Source organism: Chaetura pelagica, unplaced genomic scaffold (genome assembly GCF_000747805.2).
Source record: "Chaetura pelagica isolate M959 unplaced genomic scaffold, ChaPel_1.0 scaffold222, whole genome shotgun sequence".
Taxonomy (NCBI): domain Eukaryota; kingdom Metazoa; phylum Chordata; class Aves; order Apodiformes; family Apodidae; genus Chaetura; species Chaetura pelagica.
The window spans coordinates 3,753,624-3,773,329 of NW_009952711.1; the positions used below are offsets into that span (position 1 = coordinate 3,753,624).

At 38.7% G+C, this 19,706-nt stretch overlaps 1 protein-coding gene across 1 annotated transcript in view; it reads right to left on the reverse strand.

Moving 5' to 3' along the window:
• Nucleotides 1-19,706, reverse strand: part of TJP1 (tight junction protein 1) — a 152,764-nt gene that overhangs the window by 54,653 nt on the left and 78,405 nt on the right. The window lies entirely within an intron of this gene.

The window sequence follows — 19,706 nt, forward strand, 5'->3', positions numbered from 1 at the left end:
GTTTAGTGTTTATGTAATAGAAATTGATTTAAATTATCCACTACTAATAAGAAAAATTGAAGTGATTGTGAAATTTTGGTTTTGAAAGACTGGTGGAAAGGGGTGAATGGAGTCTAACAAAAAGGATGGATTATTTTAGTAATTTTGTGAACCAACTGAGCAGGTGTCCAGCTGTGCTGCAGAGGACCTGAAGCAAACTATCCTGCCAGGAGACATGCAACCTTTAGAACCTTACCTTCAGGCTGCTGTCTTAACAGCACAAGGGGTTAAGAAGCAGCAGGAGCCTGAGCTTAAGGCTACACTCACCCTCCTTTATTTGCAAAGCTACACTGACTTAAGAAATCAGTCTGGCACTGGTGATAGCTTTCTTGAGGTGGAACAGGAGTAGGCAAGAAGAGAAGCTAACATAGCAGAAGTCTCCAGTGGATTATTCATGGGCTATGAATGTAGAAACATCACCCATATAACATCATACATCCAATTGCTTTCATAACCCTATCTGCTTTAATGGGTAACAATTCAATTGCTCATTCACAGCCAGTTATAAACTGGGAGTACAGAATTTTTTTAAAAGCTGAATCCTGGCTATACTACTAGATATTTGAAAGATAGGGATATTTCAGAAGGCAAAAGAAGACTTAGTTACCACAGTAAGGCTTACAAACGTGTTTTACAGAAAATACATGTGTATTTTTCTACCAAATGTATTATATCCTTTCCCTTTTTTAAGGTATCTGCTTCCTTCTCTTCAGGAGCCATGGCCTCAAGCACAAGCACAAAACAAAACAGCAGCAGCTCCACAGGAATCAGCAAGCACAGAAGAACCAGCAAGACATTTCCACACTTTACTTTCCCTTCCCTTAAAAGTACACACAACAGCAACCTGGGTGACCCTGCCACCCCAAACAAGCCAAAACGTATCTTTTACTCCCCTTATAACTCCTCCTCTTGAATAACAGCAATGACACCAACTCCACTGGTGTGAGAAAAGACTAGACAAGAGGCACTAAAAGCAGGCCTGAGACACTGCCCAGCACCAACAGCTGCCTGGATTACAATTCTCCTCTTTGACTTCCTACTGGCTGCAATCCCAGCATTGCCTTTCATTACGCCAGTGGTTGAAAACCTTTAACCAATTTGGAGACTTCTTAAGAAAAGATGGATGCAAATCACCATATATTAAGCTTCAGCTAAGAAAAGTAAGCCTTTTTTTAAACAGCTTGTTCTAGGTTTTTTGGGTTTGGATTTTCTGCATCTCTACCCCCACTCCAAACAACTCTGAATCCCCACCAATCCCAGGGTGAAGAATTACATGAGGCATTTCTCATTCACTGAGTCAGGAGACAACTCCCAGTCTCCTTCCCTTCCCTTTTGAAGCCAGGGTAGAAGAGACATTGGCTACAGTCACTAGAACAAAATGACAGTAATTACTGGACAAGAGGCTTTACACAAGCTTCAAATTAAATTCTGTAGGTATTCAGATTTACATGACAATCGTGCCTTTTCCCATCCCACCTTACAGATGTACAGCTAGGGTTTTTTCTTTCCTGCTTGCACATCAAAGCAAAGGAAGGGACTAGGGAATTAACTAACAAGCTCAAGAGCATTAATTGTTGACCAGATCAGAACTTCCTAGCAGCATGTTGTCTTTATGCATACAAAGCATAACAGTGCACTTCAAAACCACTAAAATGCCTTTTTCCCATGAAGAGCCATTTGGTAGACTTTTACTTCACATACAATGGTAAGAATAATTAACACTGAATTTTACCTAAAACATAGTAGGCAAATTTAGAAAGCTTTCTAAGTAAGAAATTACCCAAAGCAATGATCTTTTAGATCAAATAGCTTCAGGGCCTTTACTCTGCAGTTTAAACTTCTCTTTCTACTTCGCCAATTGAGCATTTAAAGAGATGAAAAAGCCAAAGTGTATCTAAAAGCACAGTTCCATCAAAGGAAAAAAGCCACACCCAGAAAAGGTTAACCTTAAAAATGGTCACAACGCTACTTTTGTATATACATCAGCAACTACAAATAAATCATCCAAGTGGAACAAACTGCCTCACCAGCAGCTTTAACCACCACACTAACTTCTCTTCCCACAATTTGAAGTATATCAAGGATACAGGATTATATTCTAGACCAAAACTGCATCATGTCCATTTATCACCATTCTGGAATACACATTCCCAAATAGGCAAGAAAACTATGTGGGCAGAAATTATCACAACTATTTTAAAATACACGCTGTGCTTCTACCAGAATGCATCTTCTAACTACCTGAAACCATATTAAAAATAGACATTACAAACACAAAGCCCTTAAATAAATAAAAAAAAGGAAGTTGCTCTAACTGTACTTTTAACTAAAAACTGCAAGAGTCAAAACTATAACCTCACATTTCAGTTTGCAAACTGAAAATTCTCCATCTTTACTTCACCCCTTTAATACTCCAGCACTCCCTGTGGTACAGAAAGCAGCTCCACTGAACTTCTACATTCTGAATGTAATCTATTCTAAGAAAATAACAAAAAGGTTACTCACCAGGGGAAATAACTAGTGCAGAAGTTTAAGTCTTTCCCCATCTGTTACCTCATCTCTTTAAGCTTCACATTCTAAAGCAAGTTAAAGCTTCAATTTACAAAAAAAAAATAAAATAAGAAATTTACTTAAAGAGTAACAAAGTTCAAAAAAGAAGAAAGAAAAGTAACAAAAGTCCCACTTAGCTGCACTTTTCCCCTCTCCCTGTATTTGTTCACATTGTTGCATATTAGCCTAAATCTGTTCCATTAAAAGTAGCAATCACCAGAAGAGCTTCCATACTCTTGCTCTACTTGAGCCAGTCCCTTGACTCAAGGTGGAAGATGCACAGTCATTTAATTTCGTGGTTAAACTTGAGTTAGCAGAACTCCACTTTTGGGTTTTGTTGCTACAAAGCAATACAGAATAAATGTATTTAAGAAGCTCTTTTCCCATTTCACTATGCTTTACATCTTGCAACTACACAGCAAACTAAGGACATCTTTTAGCTGCCCAATCCTGAAAAATACATCATAAATAGAACACATTAAAATTCCATGAGCATGTACCAATATTAGTTTGCACGTACATACCATAATACTGGTGCCATTTTTCCTTCACAGTGCAATGTCAACTTAGGAATCAGTGCTCACAAGCCATATTTACTCTCAAAAAAAATCAAACCACATGCATTATTAAATCAATAGTGCAGGTTATTCATGCATATAATTAAACATTGAGACCAGAAACACTGCAACACTTGACACAAGCACAAACTTTCTGCAGGGTTGTACTTCCTCCTCCAAACTAGAGGGAAGGCCATTGCAAAGCAAAGGTACAATAATTTCAAATAATCTACAGTTCCACATCCCTAGATAGTACACATCATTGCATTGGTATAATTAAAAGCAAACATTAGTATTACTTTGAAATAATTTTCAAAAGTGGTATTTCAGATTTACTTGTGTTCTTTACTTCTAGGATACCATACAACCATAGTTTCAAGACATGGAAACACTTTCTCCACAATGAAATCGAAGTCTCTCATGTAAGCAAGTGATAACTATCAAAACACACACAACTGCAGTATCAGAAGTTTGCATTTGGAAGACAGCCTAAACAAGCCTGATAGAACAGTATAGCTGATGGTATTTCAAAGCATTTTGCTTTTTAGTGCTCTCACTTTGCATTTGTGCTGGAACACTTTAAGGGGCTACCCCACCACCATAAGTTAAAAGAACATTCAGCATAAGCCATTTATAGGAGGCAAAGAAAAGAATCAAGACCAAAAGTGATGCTCATACTTCAACAAGCTTCAGTTACCATGGCAGATATTTCCAAATTTGAAAAGAGGAAGAAAGTTGACACACCCTAAAAGCATTCACCAGAAACAAAAGACTAAAAAACCCACACCAAAAAATTACTGAGGTATTAAAGAAAGCTACCAATATAGCCCATTACATACAGGCAGCAGTTCTGACATCCATCAGTAATGTCTGACAAAAATTTATACATATCAGTATTGTAAGTAACACTAAAAGTTTTCTGTTGGCCGCTTGAAAAGAGAGAAAGTGTCATGGCATTTTTAGAATTATCATCACAGTTAAAACTATTAGTGGTCTCCCTGTGTGTGCAGGCCTGAAGAGCTACCTTCATTCTCAGCCTATGAAGCTACCAATTTAAGTACCTAAGACAAAAACGTCACTGAAACTATTTTCTATACCAGTCAGATTAATATATTATCTAAACACAACCAAAAACCTAATTATGTTCAAGAACATAATTCTGATTTTCCCCAAATAAGACACATGAAGTGAAGAATCTCAAACTAATCACTACATAAAGACATGTCCATGAAGTAATAGTGGATGTCATGGCTTCAATTCAACTTTGAAATAAGAATGAACTACACAATAAGTATCAAGCAGAGACATTACCTGCTTAGGAGACCCACAATAACTTAAGAGCAGGAGAAGCTGCTCTTTCTCCCTAGGTAATCATAATTTCATAAGGAATAATGCTTGATTGCTAGCCAAGCTGTGGTGAAGATGACAAGCACAAAGGGTATTTCAGAAGAGGAACTCTGAAAACAACGACTAAAAATAAAAGTCTATACATAACTACTCAGACATGCTGCCCGCCAACCCACCTCTTAGCAAGTATTTCCCATCTGTGCTTAATGGGCAGATGTCTTTTTCATAGAGTCAGCACATTTTTGGAAATGAAAAAGCATGAATGACATTCTAGCTGTTTATCCAACCAGCTGGAGAAGGAACTGGATAAGCTTTTGGTTAACAGCTGAAACGTCTGTATAATTTTGGCCAATGACCTGTTTATCCTAGGTTAGGCTACAATTCATTCAACTCTTGCACCAAGAAAGTATCAAGTTACACCTCTACAAGAAGCAGATGCTGGGGATGATGGGGGGAAAAGGAAGCAACTATATCACCTACAAACCCGCAAAATCAGTTGGGTTTTTTTTTTTTAAAGGAACATCTTTCCTAAATGAGTAAGAAATCTCCAGAATGCCATGGCTTGCAGAGAAAGTATGTAATTGAGTATTCTTGGGAAAATCATCCTAAGGACTAAATAGGTGAGGATAAAAATTCAGTGAAAAAGTTGGTCAGAAAGAAGAAATGGGAAATTAAACAGTACTTCCAGCAAAGACAACTGTAGTACTGCCTTTTTGTCAGTAAAATCAAAATTGGACAGCAAAAGAAAAATTACTATAAAGAGTGCTTTAAAAACCTGATTTAATATTTGCACCTTCATAGCAATGCAACTTCTAATAATTTCTAAGTTAAAATTAAGTGCACTGACAATATCTATATTTGTACTTCTTGTATCAATGTATTGATTTAGTTGCATCCTTTCCACTAATTTTTGTGGGTTCACCTTCGGAAGTCATTCCTTTTGAAATTCAATCCTTTAAAAGAGACTGTAACATTATCAACAGGTGCAATAATGCATCTTTTTTGCCTCACTGTGCCATAAAATTGATCCAGAGTAACTTTCTTTTGACCAAAAAGAGTAGGAAAACGCTCACTATGAAATCACACTGTTCAGTTTGTTTCCTGCTGTAAATTCATTACTCATTCTGTTCTCTTCATTGCACTGCTAAAGCAGGAAAAATATGACAGCTTTCTACAAACTACAAATTTGTATTTTAGAGCACTGCCACTGTATATACTATTTAGGCAAATAGCAAAAGGAATTTTTAATATACAAACTGCTTTCCCTGAATATGCACCACTACTTCAAGAGATATTAGACAACAAGTTGTGAGTATTTTGGAGTTCCTGGAAATGCAGCAAACACAGGTGAGTATCTGTAGTCACACTCCCCTCAGACAAGCAGACATGATGGCAGGCTGCACAGCAGCAGCTCAGTCTTAAAATTTTGTTAAACCTCATACATGATAGACATGCACAATACCAAACAAATGTTACTCCTTCATTTTCCACCTCTCAGAAGAACAGAGCAGAGACACTTAAGTTTTGATACAAACACACTGAACTCGAACAGTATTAGAATCTGAGGTACAAGTAACCAACAAATTATATTAATTATAAATACGCTCCTTGGAATCAAAGGTTAAATTGTGAATTGGTAAACTTTGCCCTTCATAGGTAATGGGATATTATGCTTTGTACAGGCTTACTTGGATTAGACATCCACTTCTCACAAACATCAGGAACCTTATTTTCTGTGTCTTTGAGAAGCAAAAACCAGTTTATCCTTCTAACATTCTACTCAGGATACTGAAATGAAATGTTTTATAGTTTCCGACTTTTCTTCTTCCTATGATCCTTGCAAGTCAGGCACTACTTGATCTAACAACTATTACTAAAATTAAATGAAAATACAGAGATTAAACAAAAAAAAAATTAAGCAATTTAATTTTTACTCATGTTCTAGTCCTCCTTCAAATACTGGAAAAGGTACTGGCATTATAGTTACCGTGTATGATGCTCATTAACAACCACATACTCAGAAAAAATACTGACTCATTGGATTCTTCTATTCTTTGTACCAATTCAAGAAAATACATCAGATCTCAAACTTCTATACAATATATGCTACATTTCAGAAGCTACTTTCCACTGTATTGGTCACCACCAATAAAGGACCATTGTTTTTTTTTAATCCTTTCCCCCCCTGCTTTGCCCAGTCACACACTCTCTCTCCCTCTAATCCACCCACTCTTTAAAGCCACTGCATCAACTTTTCAAGGCTGCTTGTTTGCAGCAGCTCTGAATAAACCACACAAACCAAATCTCTCACACAGACGACTATTTTTGAAGTGAAAATTAACACAAATACAATTTAAGTGGAGACAAGTCAACAACTGGGCCCAGATAAGAACTGTGTGTGCAGTCAGCAGGGGAGAAGTGTTGTTATAGAAAATGGGGGCTAAAAGCAGGGAATGAGAGCCAGCTTTGTTCACAGTCAGTAGCCTAAGTGCCTATCAGTCAGCAAAAGCATTTTTAAAACAGCTGCATCAAAGCTTTCTGCAAGTTAGTCAGCATGTGACAGGCCAGCACATTACAACAGTGCCACAGCAATCTCTGCATAATAGGAGTGCTCAGAGTGACCTGAAAGGTCAGTGTTTTCAAGCATTCCAGTAATCTGTAAATTGCCTTGGCTTATCGCTTGGAAGCAACATAATTACATTGCTTGAAGGGCTAGGACAGATTTTAGGTATTATGTTTTGGTCAGCTACATACTATCCTCTACATTGTAAGCATATCCAGGAAATATAGACTAGTGCACAAATAAAAAAATAGTATTAAAAGGTAAAGCAAACAAAATCTAGTTTCCTACTATGCATCCAGTTCCATTTGAAAAACAGTACGTTCTATAAAAGAAAAGAGAAATTACTGCCAGCTACAAACATCCCAAGCAATTTACTCATAGCAAAGCGAGGCTAGTCATTGACTTGATTCAGAGATTTTTCTAGAAATAAAAAAATTAGACCAGTCTACTTTACAAGATTAAAAACTTACTTTTAAGTAGCCAACACCGTAATCAGGATTGTAGTAAGAGTCAAACTATTCCAACTCACTTTTTGATTCATGTGCTTCCCCTTCTGTCATACACCAGAGCACACCACCATGATCACAAGGCTCATGGAACAGGTATCTGTATTTGCAGGTCACCATGTAGTTCACTTCACCCTGTCCTGTGTTGCTCTTTTACTGCACAGAAAACCACTAACAAATCTATTGCTACTATTTCACTCTAGGCGACTTAAAGCATACTTCATCCATACAGAAGGGAGCAAAAACAAGGAGAAACAACATTGTAAAAATTCTCAATTTTCATTCAGTAGTAGAGAGGGGAAAAGCCCATACAACATTCCCGACTGCTTGCTTTTGTTTAAAGCATTGTTATCAGTAACTACTTAAGGCTTGTTTGTTTGTTTGGTCGTTTTTAAAGCAAAATGCAGGCTGCAGAAATATTACCTTCAAGTTTAAAAGTAGTCTCCAGCCTGCTGCCATTTTAAACTAAGATGCAAGCACAATTAGAACGTTGTTGTCAACCAAACTAAATTTACAGTCAAAAAGGAAGTCGTAACATTACAATAAACCAACAGACTTAAAAGGCATCCTCATAATGCTGACAGTAAAAAAACCAACAAAAAAAAACAAAAAAAAATTCTGAAGGAGCAATGATACCAGCAACTCTTAAACACTGTTTTTTTACTATTATTTACACATCTTTCCAAGATAGAGGTATTTAATGATTGCAAATAAATGCAACAAGAAAACCTTCTAAATTAGCATTGGTTTATTTCAAATTAATTATCTCTGACTTTATATACCCTCAAAGATGGAGTTCTTCAAAACTCAAAATCCAAACATAAAATTAATGTATGCTTCAATTTCCAATCCCAAAATTCTTCTTGACAGGCAGCTATAAAGATCAGACCAAAATTATTAAATTTCATTTGGAACAAGGCAGGTATTGACTATGTAATCCTGTACTTCAGGCGGATAACTTTACTGGAAAAAGCCCACATGTTAAAGCAATGAAATGGATTCCTGGGAATAGTGCACCAGCAGAGAAACTGGGATTACTGCACGGCTGGAGAGATGTTTTGTGGAACACTGACTCCCCTCTCCCAAGGGGAACTACAGTTTGTACTGGCCAGAAAGCCATTTCCTAGCTTTTCTTTCTTGTAGTGAGATGGGGGAAACCAACACTAATTTTCAATCCTATGTACAGCTCTCAGCATGCAACAGCCCCCACCACAGCTTCTCCTCAGTATCAGGAGGGCAGAAACCCCCAAGACATTTGAGTAAGCTGATAAATATGGACGAAGAAAAAACATATTGTTAACATTAAAAATACTGCCAGTATTCACAGAGCTTGGAGAGTTAGGAGGGGTTGCACCTTTAGACCACTAGGATGGTGTTCCCTCTCAGCTGGAAGAGAAAGGCACACTGAGAAAGCAACTAATTCTGAACTACCCTCTTTCCTTAAATAGACTGTTTTAACTGGAGAAGAGGAGGACTTTCCTTCCTTAAGCCAGAACAACATGGAGCTGTTGGAGTGAGTCCAGAGGAGGACCAGGAAGATGATCAAAGGACTGGAGCAGCTCTGCTCTGGAGGCAGGCTGACAAGAGTTGGGGGTGTTCAGTCTGAAGAAGAGAAGGCTCTGGAGAGATCTTAGAACAGCTTCCAGTAGCTGAAGGGGGCCTACAGGAAAGCTGGGGAGGGACTTTTTACAAGGGCATGGAGCAACAGGACAAGGGGTAATGGCTTTAAACTGAAGGACGGGAGATTTATGTTGGACATTAGGAAGACATTTCACGCTAGGAGGCTGGTGAGACACTGGAAGAGGTTGCCCAGGGAAGTTATGAGTGCTCCATCCCTGCAAAGTGTTCAAGGGCACACTGGATGGGGCTTGGAGCAACCTGGTCTAGTGGGAGGTGTCCCTGCCCATGCAGAGGGGTTGGAGCTAGATGATCTGAAAGGCCCCTTCCAATTCAAACCACAGTAGGATTTTATCTCAGTCTTCTATGTCATGGGATTTATTACTGTATTTTGAACTAATTAAAACTAATAATTTTTGCACATGTGGGAACATGTAAGTCAGTGTCTTCTCTCCCTGAAAACAGCACAATATCCAGAAAGGTGAGCCCCTTGTTTTATTTCACCTGTAATTCAGGTCCTATCCACATGAAGAGTTAAAGCAGCAAGACCGATGATTTCCAGGTGATGCTTGCTTTGTTGGCTACCTACAAAAGACTTACAAAAAGTATAGATACACATTAGAAAGGACGTAGTTTGCCAAATTAAACTCCTGCTCCAGATTGTGCCCTTTCCCAGTTACATGGGAATATGTTCAGATAAAGACTAATTGAAGAGGAACACACCAGTTTGTGTGTGTCATTATTTCCAAATGCAGTACAAGAAAGGATAAGCAGTAGGGGCATTTCAGCCTGTTTTGTTTATGGCTTCTGATTATTTCTCATCTGAAATTTGCACTCTTACAAGTTTTGAAATATCTCCAGCTTGCTATGGAAGGTTTTATTATTTAGAATTTCTGTATTGTATCCTAGTGTCCTTCAAGCTGCCCTTGATTTGCTTTAGCATTTAAGAGAGTTATGATTTTCTTTTCTTCTCCCTACTGCCTTCAGCTCTCACAGAAAGCAGAAATAAGCTATTGAGCTCTCATTAGCTACAAGAAACAATAGTCCTGCAACTTGAGTAAAACATCTACATTTTTATTATAGTTCTTTCAGAGGTTAGGTTTGACGCTACAATCGTGGGGGTTTTTTTAATAGTAAACTTTACATACAACTATGCAGTAAGTCTTGATAAGACAATTCTATGAATAAGGCTCAGTCATCCAACACAAGGTTTCACAGTAATTACTTGTAGAGCCAAATGACCTCAGCTTTTGTGCTAAGGTTTTCTTTTCTTTGCTGGGGAGGGCAGAGGCAAGAAAGAAGAGAAAGCATAGGTAGTTGACTCAGGATTAGTAACTGTCTGCTTGCCTTTGGCTCACTATTTCCTTTCATTCTCTTTTCCCTCAAATACCACCTAGTATTTTCTGCCCTGTTTTCTTTCTACAGTTCCTTTCCTCACATCATAGTTCTCAACTTTGGCTTAGCCAACAGAAGCTTGCACAAAAATCCAAGAAAGATAGGCAAATATAATCAAAGACAGATCTTTGGCCTCCCCCGGAGCAGCTCTGCTCTGGAGGCAGGCTGACAAGAGTTGGGGGTGTTCAGTCTGAAGAAGAGAAGGCTCTGGAGAGATCTTAGAACAGCTTCCAGTAGCTGAAGGGGGCCTACAGGAAAGCTGGGGAGGGACTTTTTACAAGGGCATGGAGCAACAGGACAAGGGGTAATGGCTTTAAACTGAAGGACGGGAGATTTATGTTGGACATTAGGAAGACATTTCACGCTAGGAGGCTGGTGAGACACTGGAAGAGGTTGCCCAGGGAAGCTATGAGTGCTCCATCCCTGCAAAGTGTTCAAGGGCACACTGGATGGGGCTTGGAGCAACCTGGTCTAGTGGGAGGTGTCCCTGCCCATGCAGAGGGGTTGGAGCTAGATGATCTGAAAGGCCCCTTCCAATTCAAACCACAGTAGGATTTTATCTCAGTCTTCTATGTCATGGGATTTATTACTGTATTTTGAACTAATTAAAACTAATAATTTTTGCACATGTGGGAACATGTAAGTCAGTGTCTTCTCTCCCTGAAAACAGCACAATATCCAGAAAGGTGAGCCCCTTGTTTTATTTCACCTGTAATTCAGGTCCTATCCACATGAAGAGTTAAAGCAGCAAGACCGATGATTTCCAGGTGATGCTTGCTTTGTTGGCTACCTACAAAAGACTTACAAAAAGTATAGATACACATTAGAAAGGACGTAGTTTGCCAAATTAAACTCCTGCTCCAGATTGTGCCCTTTCCCAGTTACATGGGAATATGTTCAGATAAAGACTAATTGAAGAGGAACACACCAGTTTGTGTGTGTCATTATTTCCAAATGCAGTACAAGAAAGGATAAGCAGTAGGGGCATTTCAGCCTGTTTTGTTTATGGCTTCTGATTATTTCTCATCTGAAATTTGCACTCTTACAAGTTTTGAAATATCTCCAGCTTGCTATGGAAGGTTTTATTATTTAGAATTTCTGTATTGTATCCTAGTGTCCTTCAAGCTGCCCTTGATTTGCTTTAGCATTTAAGAGAGTTATGATTTTCTTTTCTTCTCCCTACTGCCTTCAGCTCTCACAGAAAGCAGAAATAAGCTATTGAGCTCTCATTAGCTACAAGAAACAATAGTCCTGCAACTTGAGTAAAACATCTACATTTTTATTATAGTTCTTTCAGAGGTTAGGTTTGACGCTACAATCGTGGGGGTTTTTTTAATAGTAAACTTTACATACAACTATGCAGTAAGTCTTGATAAGACAATTCTATGAATAAGGCTCAGTCATCCAACACAAGGTTTCACAGTAATTACTTGTAGAGCCAAATGACCTCAGCTTTTGTGCTAAGGTTTTCTTTTCTTTGCTGGGGAGGGCAGAGGCAAGAAAGAAGAGAAAGCATAGGTAGTTGACTCAGGATTAGTAACTGTCTGCTTGCCTTTGGCTCACTATTTCCTTTCATTCTCTTTTCCCTCAAATACCACCTAGTATTTTCTGCCCTGTTTTCTTTCTACAGTTCCTTTCCTCACATCATAGTTCTCAACTTTGGCTTAGCCAACAGAAGCTTGCACAAAAATCCAAGAAAGATAGGCAAATATAATCAAAGACAGATCTTTGGCCTCCCCCTGCAGAAAGTTCATTTGAGAAACCAGATGCCAACCTTTCATTCAGAAGATGACTGAATTCCAACAACTGAAAGTACTGCAAAGCCACAGTCACTTCAGCTTCCCCCTCCTAATTCTTAGGAGACAATACTCTCTTACAGCAGCCTGGAACATGTCTGCTATTTATTAACTTCTGAATCCTCCTCCTTGCTTGTAAAGACCAACTTCATTTGACACACTTCTGGCATCTCCATGAAGAACAAACTGATGCTGATGTTTTCAGTTTCAGAGATGTCCAATAAATATTGAGTGGCAAAGTCAATATTCCCAAGAGGCACGTGATACCAGAAGACCTGAGGATGGGGAGGGAAGAGCAACAACTCTGTAGTGATGCAGTGCCTCTGCCATTCACTTCAGAACATAACAGTGCATGGGTTTATACTATCTTTACATAACATTTGCAGATCTGCTGCTCACTGCAACATAAACAAAACCCTAACATTCCGATAAAGCTAGTTGCATTCAGTCAAGCTTTTCCTAACTGTCCCAAAGATTATGTCTTTTGTGGCTTCTTTACCATCTTACAGATAAGTGATAATTGTTTTTTAGTCTAAGTGGTACTACTGCACCTAAGAAAGGTAAAATACAGGAGTCAGCAGATGCAAGATGAATACAACTGACTATATATCGAGTCACATATTGACAAAGCATTCAAACGACTTTACTGGTAGATCCCATAATTTGAAACTTGGTAGTTTCCTGAGCAGCTCTAGGGGAGATTTACCATCTAAACTACAAATAATAGATGAACTACAATAAATTTCATGAGTAATACTGGAAAAAATAAACTGATATACTACCGAGTGGTTCTAAAGCACTGTATCCAAGTCAGATGAAATGTGTTCTAGGTTCAAGCCATTAATATGCTTTTTATAAACCTGTAGACCTTTCTTGTACTCCTTCCTAAAGGCTCCCTGTTTTAGGAGCATTAATCCAGTCTACATGATCCAGCAGGGGCAAAACTGAAACAAAATGCAAGTCCATTTATTTCTCTCATACGATATTACGCTCCAGGAATTTCCATTCCTACATAGCTGGGTTATTAACAGGGGATTTTGTCCTATATGCAATGGCCTATCTCTTCCCACAACTTAATTTCAATTTTAAAGGAAGCACAAGTTATTTGGTCAGAAAGCCATGCCTTCAAGCCTGGCTTTAAGATCTTAATACCCAGTGAAAATACTATTGTCGAGTCCACATTTACAGGAAAAGCCTTTAACTTTCTCACTTAACATTATGCTAGAAAACTGCTTCATGTGGAGGTATTCATGGGCAAAGGAGTATTTTTCCACACAACATGTAGGCACAATCCTGGTCAAGTGGCAAAGTTTGTAGACATGCATCCTGTGCTGAGAGGGTTAACATGATCTGGCTTTCTGCCAGATCTAATTCTGGGGAAGCCAGCCATCTAAAATGAACATGAATTACAGATTTATTATGAGCCTTGGAATTTGTTCAGATAAACAATACTTGGCATACTTAGCCCCAGGTACTATTCTGATCCCATGCTAGTTACAACTGACTAATTATTTGATACCACACTGCCAAGTAGCACCTTTTAAAGTTACTTCTCCTACAGGTTTACAGCTACAGTAATTCCAATTGTTACTTTCTATTAGAAACAATGAATCTTTAGATAGCACAGTTTAAGCCTATTGTACTTTCAGCTGAAAAAGCTGAAAGCAACTGTGTAAGTATTCCTCCCTTTGCTTTTCTTCTGTATTTAAATACCATTGTTTAAAATAATTTTATAGCTATGTATGCCAAGTCAGCTCTTTTGCAAACTCATGTCGCCACTGCTTGTAATTTAAGTAATACAAAATCTGACAACATCATTCAAATTTCACTATCTGTCCTGTTTCATTATGTTACTGCTTCTAGTTATAATTTAAGGTTATTTCTTCCTTTCATTAACTCTACTTAAAAATTGAGCAGTGTCTCTTCAGTCACAAGTTACTTCATAATTTCTCTATTATCCAACTTCATAATGAATATAACCCAGGTCATTAATGCTGTAGCAACACAGCTGTAGAGGCTGTGGTCTAGAGAGAGCCAACAGGGTTTGTAGGAAAGGACGACAGACGTTCTTCCAAGCCACACCAAGTCTTCTGAAAGAGCTATGTCCAAAACTTGACCATAGGCTCCAAAGTATATTAACAAGTCTAAAAGACACTCTCTGTGCATCTTTCTTATTCTCTCTCTCTCATCTGGATACATCATAAGAAATGGTCACCAGCCTAGAGTATAAATAGCTGAAACAGGAACATTTAATATTTACAAGAAAAACATCAAGTTGGATACATAAATGGGGGCCATCTGCTCAAGTGATTGCCTACCCAGTGGGGCAGAGGGGAAGCCACTGTTACTGGACCCCATTCAAACTGGGCAAGGAACCACATATACAGTCCCAAAAAGATCGTAAGTTGAAAACTAATTACTGTCTGGTTTAGGAGGGATGGGAGAGGATATTTTGTAATTAAATTGACAAGAACTGAAATGCAAAGGGCAGTGGTGAGAAAGAGAAGACTTCTCTTCAGCACTTACTGGGAAAAGGCTTGGAACTGCAAAGAGAAGAAACTGCCTATTTTTGCTCAATTTCTATTTTTAGCTATCAGTACTTTGGATATGAAGAAGTGGGGTGGGAAGACAAAAAGACTTCCAGAGAAGTACCAAGTCAGTGCTTCCGTTTCTATGGAAAACTAACACAACACCTTATGAGTATATAGGCCAAGAAGGGTCATAATAAGCTTGTTCACTTCTCACAACAGCATGAGCTTCTCCAAGACAACACTCCCTACTGCTGGCATCTTACTGAATTTAGGCTGCCCTCCCCCACCACAAAAGGGCAGAACATCTGTTTATAATGGATTAGGAAGCAAGAATCCTATTAGAGATTACCAAATACCCTTGAGAAAATAGATACTATTTTAACATAAAGCCAATATTAAATTTTTTTGCACCTACAACAGACATAATTTTTTCAAGTGTTTAAATAAATCCTGATGTGCAAAGGCAGGAAACAACTCTACAGAGCTGCTGAAGATCCTATGGGTTTAGGAAGAGCAAATGCGAGCAAAGTGCCCGGTCCTGCACACACTGGGGCAATTCTCCAGCCCTGCAGAACACATCTACATAGCTCAAATGGCCCTGTGGCTTAAGGAGCTACCTAAGGATATACCACAGCAGGAAAATCCCATGGAAAACCATGCAGACACCACCATCCCTGGACAAGGCAACACACTTGTGGCCTCAGCAGCACTTGTTACTCTGCAGGATCCAATGGACCCACAGGGGACCTTGCAGCATTCAGATGAACACGTTCCTCCATTTTCTCTTACCCTTCACTGAAGCACAATCCAGCCCCTTGATCAAGGGCACCCCTACTATTTATGAGTGTAGAGCACATATTTGAATAATCTGTCCCTAAAATAGCATAATTACAAGACAATGTTTTCTTTTCAGGACTTTCTGGATTCAGCATAAATACACCAAGCAGAATCACATAATTCATATTAAGACTTCCCTACGGCTGTTTGCTTAATCAGTAGGTTCAGTGAAGAAGTCATGAGCAATATATTTTCCCGAGAAAACACTGAGCATAGTGCGATATTAATTTTTGTTGCATTTGTACTATGATAACCAGGAAAAATTCAGGGGATATAAATGACCAATGTCTTTATTAACCAGAGGGTAGTTTGCCGTACAGATTACATAACTACAGACATCCTATAAATGTAACAATAAGCTTTTGATTCAAATACTACCCCTTAACTCAAATAGGCACTTACAATTCGACACAGCATTCATAACCAAACACTGGGACTATAATTTTTGACAGACACACATATGACTTTACTCTCCCCGTGCTGACTGTAATCTCATTTCCTCTCCACCTCCTGATATACACAATACCTCACCTTTCCTCTAGTTATAGAGGAAAGTAGTTACCCTCCTCTAGAGGACAGGAGGAAAAAAATAAATAAAAGAGGATGCTCTTTCATGCTGCAAGCTCACTGGTATGGCCTGTAACACTGTGGGTGAACAGTTGAGTCCTTGGTTGAAACTTCACCAACTTTGATAGAAAGTTTTTGGATGAGTGCTTTGACCCAAGATAGATGACACTTTTGCAGATCATTTTAAGTAATAAAACCAAAGTATTTAGGACAAGTCATAGCTTCAACAGTTCATGGTTTTCAAATCAGTATCTTATGCTAAGGACTTGTTATCAAGGTTTTGACCATGATGGTACATTGTGGTGTCAACCCATATTTATTTATTTATTTATTTGTTTCAAGCTTAATGACCACTCTTGACTTCAAGCACCCATTCAAAATACCCTGCTTCAAGCCTTTTTTTGCACAGACAGAAGCCAAATATCTATTCTCACAGTACGTAAATAGTAGTACAATGTGAACATTAAAATACTCGTGACATAAAATGGCCCATTTCTAGATGTTTCCCTTGAAACAAAGATTACTGGTCACTGATAAGGTCTTACTGATTTTTCCACTCTACAAAGGTGGAACCAGCTCCCAGGCACAGTCAGATTTCAAGCTCTGTTTACATTACAGTAATCTCTGTGCTGTATATTGAACCAGACACAAACTCCAGAATATACTTCATCATGACCTACAGAATGTAGAGCTCATGGCTCTCCTTGCGTTCAGTGAGTCTTGAACTGTTAATGTGATCAAGTTTCCAACTTGTGATTGAAGTGGCAGATAATAGATACATGCCTGGAGCTAGAAAGACAGAACAGCTAAAATCCAATTAATTACAGGACTGAGGTGAATGACTTGGAAATATTCTTTATGCATGTATTTAAAACTAGGAGGAAGTCTCAAGAACTTAGGTTCAGCATTCAAAAAGGCTCAAGGATTCAAGAAGATTCCCCACATTTACCACTTAAAAGTATTTGTGTGTTGTGTTTTTGTGTTTTTTTTTAAACCCATGTGGACTATATTTGAACCCTCAACTTAAAGTTGGAAAACTTGCACCTCACTACTACCATGACACAGCCATTCCCTCAGCATCCACTAGTATTGTTCAAAAAAGACATGAGAAGAGATTAGGCCCCTTACATTTTGAAGTCACAGCCACCACTAAATTAGACTGCAATCAAGATTTCATTTTGCTCACAGTTTTCTATTGTACACTGTCAACAGCTACAGTAAGCATTTAAAATCTTAATAAATCCACATTCTTTCACAGCATAGCAGGGAAAAGTTAAGTAACCAAAACTGAAGAGTAGTGGAAGGTAGGACAAAGACTGTTGATAATAGGGCGTAACACAATCAATCATACCAGCCAAGATTCCCACACGTACACATAAGAATTATTCAGCTACTCAAATATTTTTTTTTCAGTTCTCTCTGGTCAAGTGTGCCAAGACAAATGTGGACATGGACACAAGGCCTACAAAGCTAAGAAGTCTTTTCTGTAACTATCAAGAGAACACCATTCACAGAGGGGTTTTTTAATGTTACAATCCCAAAAAACAAGGAAGCAGATACCATATCCAAAGGGCTGACTGGATGAAAAATTATCTGAAACCTGAACACTTAAGTCCTCCAATATTGTAGTATTTCTAAAATATTTAGTTTCCCCCTCTACTATAAAACTATATGAGCAGTAGCCAACGAACTAATGGATAAGAAGAAATAACACTATCTGTTGAAAACATTTCTGTTTTGATAAGGAAATTCATATGAAGCATATGCATAAGATTCTGGTCTCTTAAGATGTTTCTATGATTAAATAGGTAAGAAATGGCTTTGTTAAAGGGTATTACAGACTGTAAGAAAAAGTTAAAGGACTTAGAGATACTTTTTCCTGAGAAAGAGATATACTATTTTAAATACATTATTTTTATAAAATCTGAAAACACATCACTCAAGAGTTAAACCTGAGGACGAAAGAATTTTGCAACATTCTTAAATTAACCTTTCAGTATAATTAAGGTTGGCTGATATCGTATACACGTACGGATGCTCCAAGTGCCAATCTGATATCACCGGGATCTGGAAGAAGTTTCAAGTAACTCCTACGGTAAGATCCAACTTTCAATTTTACACCAGTCTGTACACCAGCCTACAGTCAAAACAGATAATACTTCTGTATTACAAAAAAAATAAATCTTTCTTAACACACTGCATGCACCCAGGGAAAGCAGTGTTTTTCCAAATCCTCACAAAACAGCTGTATTTTAAGAGAGTATTTTGAACTGGAAGCAGGAACCTTGCAACCTGGTTTTATACAGAAGAAAATGCGGCAAATTTAAGCTGATGCAATTTCTCACAATTCCTTGCCTAGCAGAATTCTAACACAAGACTCTTTAAGAGCCAAGGCAACATTTATCTTCAAGCCCTGTCTGTTGTCAATACAAATGAATTTGAACAGGGGGAGGGTGGGGAGGTAAGTATGCTTTACCTGTAGCTAGATGATACTACCAGTTTGAAGTATTACCCCCCAAAACTTACTTCTCTAATCGTATGCATTTATGATTGAAATGTGTGCACATATATGTCAAAGTGTAATAAGAGATCTCTGAAAGCACACTTAGAAATGCGCATACAGCTCAGTATGACAACACTGACATTTAAGTTTTTTAATTGCACTCCGGAAGCTGAAATTGCCTTGAATACATCTTGAAAGTAAAATTAAGCCTTCAGAGTGGATAAAGCCACCACAGCTAACAACATCTTACGAACAATTCAGTTCACCAGTAACTTAGTATTTCAAGTGGCATTAAGTTTTTCAGCAGTAACGCAGTCAGGTGTGTATTTTGCTCTGGCCTGCAGACTGTCACTCCTGAGTAAGTGCATACCAGCCAGTGACATCAGACCGAAACCACACAGTTTCAGTCCAGAGCAAACAGCCCTGAGCCCAGCTCCAGCCACACCAGCTCACACACGGTGGGAACTTGTCACACCGAAGCCAGGGCAGTGACTCGGGAGTCACAGCTAAAAATTAGCTCGAAATTTAAATTCAAAGTAGTTTCAAAGCAAACCTTTAATTTCACGAAAAAAAAATTTCCCTCGGAGTCGCCCGGCGTTACTCACCGGCAGTGCCAGGGGAGGTCAGAGTACACACCCCGCAACCTGCACCTGCACCAGCAACACCTACGGATCAGGTGGAGGGGCCGGCCCACGGTTCTCAAAGATGACTGCCGCCCCAAATCTGTTTACCGTATGTCAGCAACAATCATCCCCAACTGATTCAGCAGCTACAGAAAAATCCTGCAGTACTGGACTCTCCCGGTTAAACCTTCCCTAATTGCTATCCGACTCTTCCAGCCTGGAACAAAAGGGCACGGCCTGTCCCAGCGCGCAAACGCCTCTGCCCCGCAGCCGGC